The 12,069-nt window shown below is 36.8% G+C and overlaps 1 protein-coding gene across 1 annotated transcript in view; it reads right to left on the bottom strand.

Moving 5' to 3' along the window:
• LOC136830329 (serine protease inhibitor dipetalogastin) overlaps window positions 1-12,069 on the bottom strand; it is a 94,462-nt gene that overhangs the window by 13,546 nt on the left and 68,847 nt on the right. The window lies entirely within an intron of this gene.

The following is a 12,069-nucleotide window of genomic DNA, read 5'->3' as shown; positions in this document are numbered from 1 at the left end:
AAAAATACTACTTCAGTGTTACAGGAGATGGAATGCAATCTCTGTTCAATAAATTATTTTTGTGATTTTCACAAGAGAAATATAATATTTTTGTGGCGTTTCCGAAGAGAAGGAATATTTATTCCGTTCAGATTATGTAATATATTTTTGCGATGTTTCCCAAGCCGTAACTAATGTCTCTGAAGACAGAATATATTTCCGGATGTTTTCATAAAGCCGAATTATCATTCCATTAGGTTATTATCTTCGCTAAATAATCAAGTATTTGGGAAGACGATTTCGTTTTTATTCGCTCAAGGCCACGAAGATTTGCCAGCTCTCTCTCTCTCTCTCTCTCTCTCTCTCTCTCTCTCTCTCTCTCTCTCTCTCTCTCTCTCTCTCCGTATTAATCTGTCCTGAGAAGATAACGAGAAACAAAGAAATCCACGGGTTAACGAGTGTGACGAAAGCACGATAATTCTTCGGCAGGCCAAACGTAAAGAAAACGTTACACCCACCCGTCATTTGCCAGATGTACGATAAGTGTCATTTCCCACGTTACGTTCGCCACTTCCGAAAATGATTCTCCCACATTTCCCTTCTTGGTCCTTCCCCCTTCCACCCCCACCCCACTCCCCAAATCCCTCCCCACTATGTCAGCTCATCCTCATTCGTGGCGAAATGAGATTGATTGTCGCTGTAATGGGTTTAAGGTGTCCGGAATGTAAATATAGATTTGGGGGCAAACGGCTGGTTCTGTAAGTATGCTGATGGGTTGGGTCGGTGTCTGAGAGAGAGAGAGAGAGAGAGAGAGAGAGAGAGAGAGAGAGAGAGAGAGAGAGAGATACGAATATTTCCTGTGTATTAGTTTTCTTTTCTGTTTGTCATTGATGAAAATTACGGGCGATTTCATAATTCGCAAAATACACAGCGGTTTAATTTATATTAGAAAAATATTCTCGCGTGATCAGGGTGCTGGAATTTCCAAATGTAATTCATGTGGGAGATTTTTTCGTGGTGAACTTTCCAAACCATTCCTCTGGAAAGTTATAGTATATTATATAAATATATATATATATATATATATATATATATATATATATATATATATATATATATATATATATATATATAAAGTACATATATATAAATCCTGATGAACAAAATTTATTGGTTTTCTTTTCTATAACAGATTCTCCACTTTTATTAGTAGTTTTTTTTGTGGGGTTTCTGTGTTAGAAAAGTTGTAGCATTACGAAAATTGCTAATCTTGCTGATGGTAAAACTCTCACTATCACTAATATTATAATTATTACCACTGTTTCTGCTGGGGTTGAATTATGATAATCACTATCACTGCCACAACAAAAACGGCAACAGCGTTAATAATGATAGTAATAATAGCAATTGTGAAGATAATTTCGATAATAATGACAGTAGCCAAATAAGTAACAGGTAATTCTAATAACAAATCACCATAATCTCGAAAGGAAAGAAGCACAAAGATAAACACAATAAAATGGAAATAACAAAAAGACTGAAATCAATTACCGTATCATTCCCCGCGGTGTCCCAAAAGCCTGGAATAATTGACGCGATTTCGGGACCAATGACCTGGACCCCCCCCCCTTCTCCAACTCCCCCTCCTCCTCCCCCTTACCCCGTAACCCTCCCTTTTCACACCATACGTGTTCAGCGAGCAGGAGGTTCAGTTAGTCATTGTCTATGGGAAGAGGTTGATGAGGTTCATGAAATCCAGCCTCTGAGGATGCTTTCAAGAAGGCTTCTGTACAGTGATTCAGTTGGTGAGGTTGATGGGTTTGAAGTCCGGACTTTGAGAAGCCCTTTAGAGGACTTCAGTCAATGCTGAAGTGTCTTACAGAGGGCTTCAGTCAGTCCTGAAGTGTCCTACAGAGGACTTCAATCAATCCTGAAGTGTCCTACAGAGGACTTCAATCAATCCTGAAGTGTCCTACAGAGGACTGCAGTCAGTCCTGAAATGTCCTACAGAGGACTTGAGTCAATCGTGAAGTGTCCTACAGAGGACTTCAGACAATCCTGAAGTGTCCTACAGAGGACTTCAGACAATCCTGAAGTGTCCTACAGAGGACTTCAGACAATCCTGAAGTGTCCTACAGAGGACTTCAATCAATCCTGAAGTGTCTTACAGAGGACTTCAGTCAATCCTGAAGTGTCCTACAGAAGGCTTCAAACAATCCTGAAATGTCCTACAGAGGACTTCAGTCAATCCTGAAATGTCCTACAGAGGACTTCAGTCAATCCTGAAATGTCCTGCAGAGGACTTCAGTCAATCGTAAAATGTCCTACAGAGGACTTCAATCAATCCTGAAATGTCCAACAGAGGACTTCAATCAATCGTAAAATGTCCTACCGAATGACTTCAATCAATCCTGAAATGTCCTACAGAGAACTTACTGTCTCTGAGAAACTCCACAAATATCTTCGTAGAACGATTCTTTGGTTGAAGTCCATCCAGCCACTAAGAAACCCTTCAGAGGACTTCCATCAGCCCTGAAGCACTTACAGAGGACTTCTAGTCTGAGAAACTTCACAGAGCATCTCAGCTCTACAGAATAATCCTCTGTGGAATAATCCTACAGAGGATGCCCACCGTCAGGAAAACATCCTCCAGGGGACTTCAACCCTGGAGAAGGACTCACTGGGTAAGGATGAGGCTTTGAAGTCCATCTCATGAGAAATACCAAGGGACCCTCAACCCCAAAGATTGAAGTCCATTTAGTTTTCTGTAAAATAAAACTATTGTGCCGGCTTTGTCAGTTCGTCCGCACTTTTTCTGTCCGCCCTCAGATCCTAAAAACTACTGAGGCTAGAGGGCTGCAAATTAGTATTTTGATCATCCACCCTCCAGTCATCAAACAAACCAAATTGCAGCCCTGTAGCCTCGGTAGTTTTTATTTTAAGGTTAAATTTAGTCATAATCGTGTATCTGGCAACGATATAGAATAGGCCACCATCGGGCTTTGGTTAGTTTCATAGGCCGCGGCTCATACAGCATTATACCGAGACCACCGAAAGATAGTTCTGTTTTCGGTGGCCTTGATTATGCGCTGTATTGGCTGTACAGAAAACTCGATTGCGCCGAAGAAACTTCGGCGCATTTTTTACTTGTTTATGTATCCTGTTAAAAACATGAGTTCGATTACCACCTGATTCTCCAAGGACTGAACATTGGGATCCAAACTACTGTATTGAACTAGCAAAGAGTGGACGAGGGGAGGGGGCGTGTCTGGTGCGAGCGGCAAATGGTCATAATGTGGCCTGAGAGCCCTTGGAACGTTGGGGACTTGAACATCCTACGTCAGGATGGCTTTAGAAGTCACTGATAGATTTTTACCTTTTTTGTTTTTTTATTTTATATATATATTTTTTCTTTTGCAAGGCGGACGGGATTGGAATCGTAATATCCATATATAGCCCAGGACTGATGATGAGAAAGGTTAAAGAACAGAATGAAATGGACGAACTTGCCTACCAAAATAAAGTAGATTACATTATAGTATATATTTAATATATATATACATATATATATATTTATATACATACATATATATATATATATATATATATATATATATATATATGTATATGTATATATATACATACATATATATGTATGTATATGTATATATATATACATACATATATATATGTATTTATATGTATATATATACATATATATATATATATATATATATATATATATATATACATGCATACATATTTATAAACTTAAAGAAATTTGATATTCCTAAGCACAGAACCCCAATTCTGTCTCCAGTTCCATAACAAAAAATATCCGTCGAATCGTCTGCTCAGGGTAAAAAAAAAAGAATTGTCTGCGAACGAAGCTGCAGTCTGAAATTGCAACATATCATGTAACAAGAGGTCCTCTTTTGACAGCCGAAATGAAGGGTTAAGTTTTTGCCTTTTTGTCTTTTTTTTTTTTTTTTCTTTTATCCTCGGTTGCAACCAACCGCCGTATTGTGGCTAGAGAGAGAGAGAAGGGTTGTTAGCCTCTAGGTACCAACATTTTGACCAATTTTTCCTTTTTTTTTTTTTTTTTTACTTTTTGTGTGTCTGAAGTGTTTCCAATTTTTCTTGTTTTTGTTTTTTTGTGTGAAGTGTTACCAATTTTTTCTTGATTTTTCTGATTTTTGTGAAGTGTTACCAATTTTTTCTTGTTTTTTTTTTGAAGCGTCAATTTTTTCTTTATTTTTCTGATATTTTTTGTGTGTGGTGTCAATTTTTTCTTGATTTTTTTTTGTTTTTTTTGTGAGAAGTGTCAATTTTTTCTTATTTTTTTTTGTGAAGTGTTTATACAGTTCTGGACATATTTATTCATATGTTTATTTATTAATTTCTCTATTCATTTATTTCCTTGTTTATATATTACTTTGGTTATTTATTTAATTATTTGATACTATATTTATTTATTTATTGACAATATCTTCCCAACGTCTTTAACTGTTGCTTAGCTACAGTTCGTTCGTGTGACCTCTCCCTCGCAGAGTCTTTGACCTGTGACCTCATGTGGCTTTGATGCGTTTGGGGGTCGTAATTTTCTCTTTTCTTTTTATTTAAATCACGGTCTAATGGCATGGGGCCAACCTCAACCCCCTATTTTGTCCAGGCCCGGGGGGAAACCCCCCAAAAATAGTTAAAAAAATAATAGGTTTTAACCCCAAAGAATGCGATGGAAAACGTGATTAGGAATAGAATCTCAAACGTGGCTTTGAAATGTGTGAGATGGTGGGCAAATGGGTGTAACGAAGAGCTTGTATCTTATTCAGCTTGATTTTAGCTTTCTTTAAAAGAAAACTATTGTGCCGGCTTTGTTTATCCGTCCGCACTTTTTCTGTCCGCCCTCAGATCTTGAAATCTACTGAGGCTTGAGGGCTGCAAATTGGTATATTGATCATCCACCCTCCAATCATCAAACATACCAAATTGCAGCCCTCTAGCCTCAGTAGTTTTTATTTTATTTAAGGTTAAAGTTAGCCATAATCGTGCGTCTGACTACGAAATAGGATATGCCACCACCGGGCCGTGGTTAAAGTTTAATGGGCCGCGGCTCATACAGCATTATATCGAGACCACTGAAAGAGAGATGTATTTTCGGTGGCCTTGATTATACGCTGTACAGAAAACTCGATTCTTCGGCGCATTTTTTACTTGTTTCTATTTATATTTTGTTTATTAACTTTAAAATATTCTTAAATTGTTATTCTTTGTTACTTTTGTATCTCGATTCTCTTCCATTCCCTTATTTTTTCCTCTTCTCTTCAAAGAGATATGTGTCATTTTCTGATATTTATCTTGGCTGATTTATTTTCGTTTTATTTTACTCGAACATTCCCTTTTTGCTTTTCTCTTCAGTGTTGCAATTCGACCTGTTTCATGATATTCTTTTAAATAATTTTTTATGTTCCTTGTTATTTTCTGAATGCAAAATGCAGGCGTCTGTCCATCTCTCTTTGTATGTATTTTGTAATACCCATATATATATATATATATATATATATATATATATATATATATATATATATATATATATATATATATATATATATATATATATATATATAATATAAAATATTATATAAATATATATATATATATATATATATATATATATATATAAAAGAGAGAGAGAGAGAGAGAGAGCGCAAACCTTTCCCTAATAACCAAAAAGTTCCTCTTTCTCCCTCATTATCCTCTCTGTCTCTCTCTCATCTCCCCCCCACCCCCCTCTCTCTCTCTCTCTCTCTCTCCCAGCCTTCCTCTTTCTATTTTTTTATTATTTTTGTCTCCCTCCCTCTCTCTCTCGCCTTCACTGCAGCTTGACCTTGGCAGTTCGTTAACTCTAGACGGGGGAGAAGAGAGAGAGAGAGAGAGAGAGAGAGAGAGAGAGAGAGAGAGAGAGAGAACTGGAAAGACCATGTCGTCATCTTATTTATTGGGAAGGACGACTTGAGTCATCTCTATATGTAATGCAAGTGTTTAATATAAGTATTATTTCTCTCTCTCTCTCTCTCTCTCTCTCTCTCTCTCTCTCTCTCTCTCTCTCTCTCTCTCTCTCTCTCCACATTTCTTGTTACTTTTCTTTTTCACCCATCTCTCCTGTCTCTGTCTCACTTAATTAATCATTTTAAGATTTTGAAAGGATAATCCTTATTTCCTCTCTCTCTCTCTCTCTCTCTCTCTCTCTCTCTCTCTCTCTCTCTCTCTCTCTCTCTCAGTTTTACTAATTCCTGGATGTCTTTGTTTCATCTGCCCTTGTTCTTTTTATCGACTTTTATTGTTTCTCGTTTTTGTTATCCTTTCTTCCTCCTACCCCTCCCCCCCTAAAACCCCATGAGTTTGGTCCACCCCCTCCTCCAGCCCCCTCACCTCCCTTTCGCGTGTTTGAAGCTGGGAAGGTCGCCTGGGTCAAAATTCTGGGATTAAAGTCTTGTATTTTTTGTGAGGTTCTCGTCTGTTGCTTGCGTGCCTGAATATGTATATTGTATATATATACATATATGTATATATATGCATACATATATACATATATATGTGTGTATATATATATATATATATATATATATATATATATATATATATATATATATATATATATATATATATATATATTACAGACTCACATTCGTGGATTGTCAGCTAATTACTATCCTCGCTTGTGCTTCGTTACTATGCCAGATTCCCTTTTCCCACGACAAAGAAAAAAAGCAATAAAAAGCAATCTTTTAAAAAATCTTCCTCGTCGATTTAATGGAGGTAACCTTGAGTATAAAATCGGATGTTTCCTCGACGCTGACTTCCTAAGCGAACTTCTACCATGAACGCAGAATTCTTTACAGGAACCAGAACGTGAATAATATAGTTGATTTTAGTCTTCATTTGGGTTGTAGTCAGGGAATACTACAACCTCATAACTTCGGTTGTTATAACCTTTAACTTGATGCGTTTCATGACTTTCTTGGGTGATTATCGATACATTCAGCTGTTGTTCTTACGTTGCTGGAGAAAGCGTGTGGGAGACGTTAACCTTTTCTTCCAGAAAACTTTGCTGATTTTTCTGTCATTTGGTACCCTAATTGCCTTCTTCTTCTTCTTCTTCTTCTTCTTCTTCTTCTTCTTCTTCTTCTTCTTCTTCTTCTTCTTCAGCTTTGCCCGTTTCTGTGGGGGGTCGATGTTTCCTACCAGCCTTCTCCACCTTCCTGTCCAGTGCATCCTGACTTCTTAATTAAACCTTTCTCCCGCATGTCATTTGCTATTTAATCCTTCCATCCTTTATCCTTCCTCTTTTTCTCCTTCCCCTCCTCCACCTCCATGTTCTTAATAACCCTTTTACACTCATGGTCTTCTTTCCGTGTGACATGACCAAACCACCCCGGTCTTCTTTCCTGGGCCGCCTTCGATACTTCCCCTGCCTTCACTGTTCCTCTAATAAGTTCATTTCTGATTCTGTTATCTCTTCTTTTGACTCCACACATCCATCTCTACATCCTCTTCTCTTCTGCTACATCCATCTTCCGTTCTTGGTTCCCTAATTGCCCGTGTGATCTTGTTTCTGCATTAAGTGAGTCTGTCCTGTGCACAGATGTTGCGCCACATTTTTTAAATGTCATTCTGGTCTAGGCTCAGTAAAGTTGCCAATTCCGTCGGCCTATGCATTGAGAATGCTTAATAATACCTTAAACATATTATTCCTCATTAAAGGGACGTTTTGTCTCGGGGAGACAGTTCATGAAATAGAGATTAGCGATTTCATTGCCTCCGTCAAAAATTTATATACGGAGTCTCTCGTAGAGGGATAATGCCGTCAGTGCACCTCACGCGGTGCACTGTAGGCATTACATAAGGTCCTTTGCAGCGTCCCTTCGGCCCCTAGCTGCATGTCCTTTCATTCCTTTTACTGTACCTCCGTTCATATTCTCTTTCTTTCACCTTACTTTCCTTAACCCTCTCCTAACAGTTGATTCCTAGTGCAACTGCTTTGAGGTTTTCCTCCTGTTACACCTGTCAAACCTTTTTACTGTCAGTTTCCGTTTCAGCGCTGGATGACCTCATAGGTCCCAGCGCTTGGCCTCTGGCCTAAATTCTATATTCTATTCCATTTTATATTCTGATTCGAATGAAAATATGTGGATGGGTGGAGTAGTATCTGTCAAGAGAGAAGTGAATAGATTTCAATATCCGGATCCGGATGCATTTTCATGGCTGTGATTCCAAATCCGGGTTTATTTATTCGTCTATTTATTTGCAACTATTTTTATTTTTTGTTAACCGTATTTTTGGTAAGTTTATTTTGTTTAGTCTTGCGTCATTTGAATATTTCTAGTTATATTTTCTCTCGCCACCCGTATTTCATTTGTCGTTGTATGTATTTTGTTCGTATAAAGTTTCCCGATCACTGCGCATGTCACGCCCGGGCTGACTTCTCCCAGTCATATGTTCTCACGCTACTCATAATCCTTTTGACTTTTATATGTACGTATATATTAATATATACATATATAAATTTCTCTCTCTTTCTCTGTTACTGCACATGTTCCGTTCCAACTCGTTTCTTCCGTTCGTGCGAAAGTGAATCTCACCTGCGCTTGCAGGTGTGATTAAGGACACGGCTCCCAGTTAATTAAGGCTTGAATTTAATCTTATCAAACCTTATTCCACACTTGTGAAGGAGACTTGTACGCTCAGGGTCCTAGATAATTATCTTTTTGATTGGGTGCTTCCGAGAAAAGTAATTTCCTGATTTGATCTTGTGAAACTAATTTATTGACAGGTGTAATACCCAAGGTCTTCGTCAATTAGCTTTGAGTAATAACTTAACCAACACTTGATTCACCTGTCTGATACATATGTATAATGACATATGTATGCCCAAGGAGCTTATGAAGACTTACTTCAGCTGTTCAAAGACAGGTGTCTGCCCAAGTTCTTTTTGGGATTTCTAGGGACAAATGTACAGGAAAGCCCAAATTCCCAGGAGTAATTTGTCGCGTCCGCATCAAGTGGTCGAACAGGTGTGACTGTGGTCAGTGTTGATTGTGAATGGGACAAGTGATCAATGACAGGTGTACCCAAACTTGGAGTTGATTACACAAGACTCCAAGGGTATGAATATTGAATACACCTGCGTTGTACACGTGTGCATACCCACGTTCTCAGTATATTACACATGACTGCAAAAGTACATTTATAAGTGTTTCTGGTAGTAATATACTGGAAATTAGAACAAGCTGGGTAGACGAGCTTGCTAATTTTGATGATCACTGATTACCATTGATTATGATTTTGATATTTCGTTTTTTTTAATTACTGTATATGAATTAGCTGACGTTTTAAAAAGTTATTGAATCTTATAATCACATTACGTGCTCGTGTGAATATATATATATATATATATATATATATATATATATATATATATATATATATATATATATATATATATATATATATGTATACATATATATTGTATGTGTGTTCTTTCCTACAGTTTGTAAATTCTGAAATCTTTTTTGTGACTAAATTCTGTCACGTTAAAGATTACATTATAATTCTCATCAAACAAATAATTCGCGAGTCTCGAACCTTCCCCAATTCTCCCACGGCCATTACGAAAAGACAAAGAAAGGGTTAAATCGATAACAAACGAAGAGCCGTCTCGTAGAGGGGCCTTGCGGGCGCGGAAGCGAGCGCTCGTGCGTATAGAATTTCATCAAGGTGGGGAGTGTGAATGACACAGAGAGAGAGAGAGAGAGAGAGAGAGAGAGAGAGAGAGAGAGAGAGAGAGAGGCCTATTTATGTACTTTCTGTATTAGTGTTGGTTTTTTGAAACTCATAGTGTTAACACTATGTCCAGACTGTATGAAAAATGTCATAAACATGTCAGTAACTTATCATAAACAGATCACAAACAGGTTGAATACAAGTCGAAGAAGTATTAATAGTGCTGACCAGTTTTCCATACGATTATCCAACATATATACCAAAGGTTTACCTCCACTTGCGGTCGTTGACTTGTTGTCAACTTGTTTGTGACATGTATGCGATAAGTTACTGACATGTGTTTACGACACGTTTTACCGTAGTGTAAATGCTCCTCCAAGTTCTCATTTACACACACAGACATAAAGTGCATGCATACATACGCATAGCGATTATGTAGCATTTGCCACAGGTTTGTTGTCCACTAACAGTCGGTGACTTGTTGTCAACCTGTTGGTGATATGTGTGCAGTAAGTTGCCAACATGTGTTTACGACATATTTTACTCTAATGTGGACGCACCTAAGGTTTTAAGTTTATTATATATATATATATATATATATATATATATATATATATATATATATATATATATATATATATATATTTATATATATATGTGTGTGTGTGTGTGTATGTGTGTGTGTATGTGTAACTGATTCACGCAGATAAGGAACGTGATGAATGTATAAATAAAAGCAAATACCAAGAAGGAAAAGTGACACAACAGAGTGGTTGCTAGGCCTTTCGACACACGGTCCTTTACTAGCAGACTGATGAAAATGATAAACGTAAGGTTACAAGAAAACTATTATATATATATATATATATATATATATATATATATATATATATATATATATATATATGTGTGTGTGTGTGTGTGTGTGTGTGTGTGTGTGTGTGTGTGTGTATGTATAAATCCCTCAGCCCTTGCAAATCTTCTAACCGTTCAGACTCCAGCGCTTTTTATCGCTTCGTACTCTGCGGTGGAGATGAATTTATCTAATGATTTCTTAAACTCATTATCTTCGCTATGGACTCTTGTGGTTACCTCACGTAGGCAGAAGACAGCATTTCGTATTTCTTTGGAATCACTCCTGAGTAATTCGTTTTTATTCTGAATATTTCATGTGTGTGTGTGTGTGTGGTTGCGTGCGAGTTCTTTTTCATTCACTATCCGACATTCAGTTGTTTGTGTGTGTGTGTATATATATATATATATATATATATATATATATATATATATATATATATATATATATATATATATATATATATATATATATATATAACCATCACACAGTCACGTGTGGAACAGAAATAAATTTCTGATTCACATCAGGATCGAACCCAGGTCTTTCAGTTGAAAGACGAGACCACTGCCAACCAATCCATACGAGTCATAAAAGAAGTTGGAACCTGAGTACCACTGTATCTAAGGCTTTGCCTATTCAGGCTAACTGGGGAAAACACCTGAAAGACCTGGGTTCGATCCTGATGTGAGTCAGAAATTTATATATATATATATATATATACATATATATATATATATATATATATATATATATATATATATATATATATATATATATATATATATATATATATATATATATATATATATATGCAATATTCGTAAAGTGTCCAATTGGGACACTTTTATGCAAACTTCAATGCCGTATTAAATATGAAGTTTCATTTCGAAATCATGTATTGAACGTTTCAGTTTTTGATATGTTTTTGCATCAGACGTACCACGAAAATTTTTTAAGTTTATTTGAGAATGATCAAACGTTTCCTGATTTATCGTCGATAACTGTTTATTTACAATTTATGAATACCTTAACTGAAACATTCAGTGACTGTTTACCCCATTAATCAGGTTCTGTGTTCCTTATACGTATTAATAATTATATTATTTCCCGCTGATTTTAATACTTTTTTTTAGCCCTTGCCTAGAAAAGGGCATTGGGATGCCCCTCCCTTTGGCCTCTATCCTGCAAGAAGTTAGTATCTCACGAAAAGAATAAATGTTTTCAACTCACCCGCATGTCAGCCTCTGTTATCCTGATACTTATTAATAACTATATTATTTCCCGTTGGTTGTAACATTTTTTAAGGCTCTTGCTTAGGAAGGGGCCTTGGGATGCCCCTCCCTTTGGCCTCTAGCCTGAAAGAAGTTAGACTGACGAAACGTATCTCACAAAAAGAATAAAAGTTTTCAACTCACCCGCATGTCAGCCTCAGTGTTCCTGATACTTATTAA

This window comes from Macrobrachium rosenbergii, chromosome 46 (assembly GCF_040412425.1).
Source record: "Macrobrachium rosenbergii isolate ZJJX-2024 chromosome 46, ASM4041242v1, whole genome shotgun sequence".
Taxonomy (NCBI): domain Eukaryota; kingdom Metazoa; phylum Arthropoda; class Malacostraca; order Decapoda; family Palaemonidae; genus Macrobrachium; species Macrobrachium rosenbergii.
The sequence above is the reverse complement of the archived record's forward strand: the minus strand, read 5'-3'. Positions and strand labels throughout refer to the sequence as shown.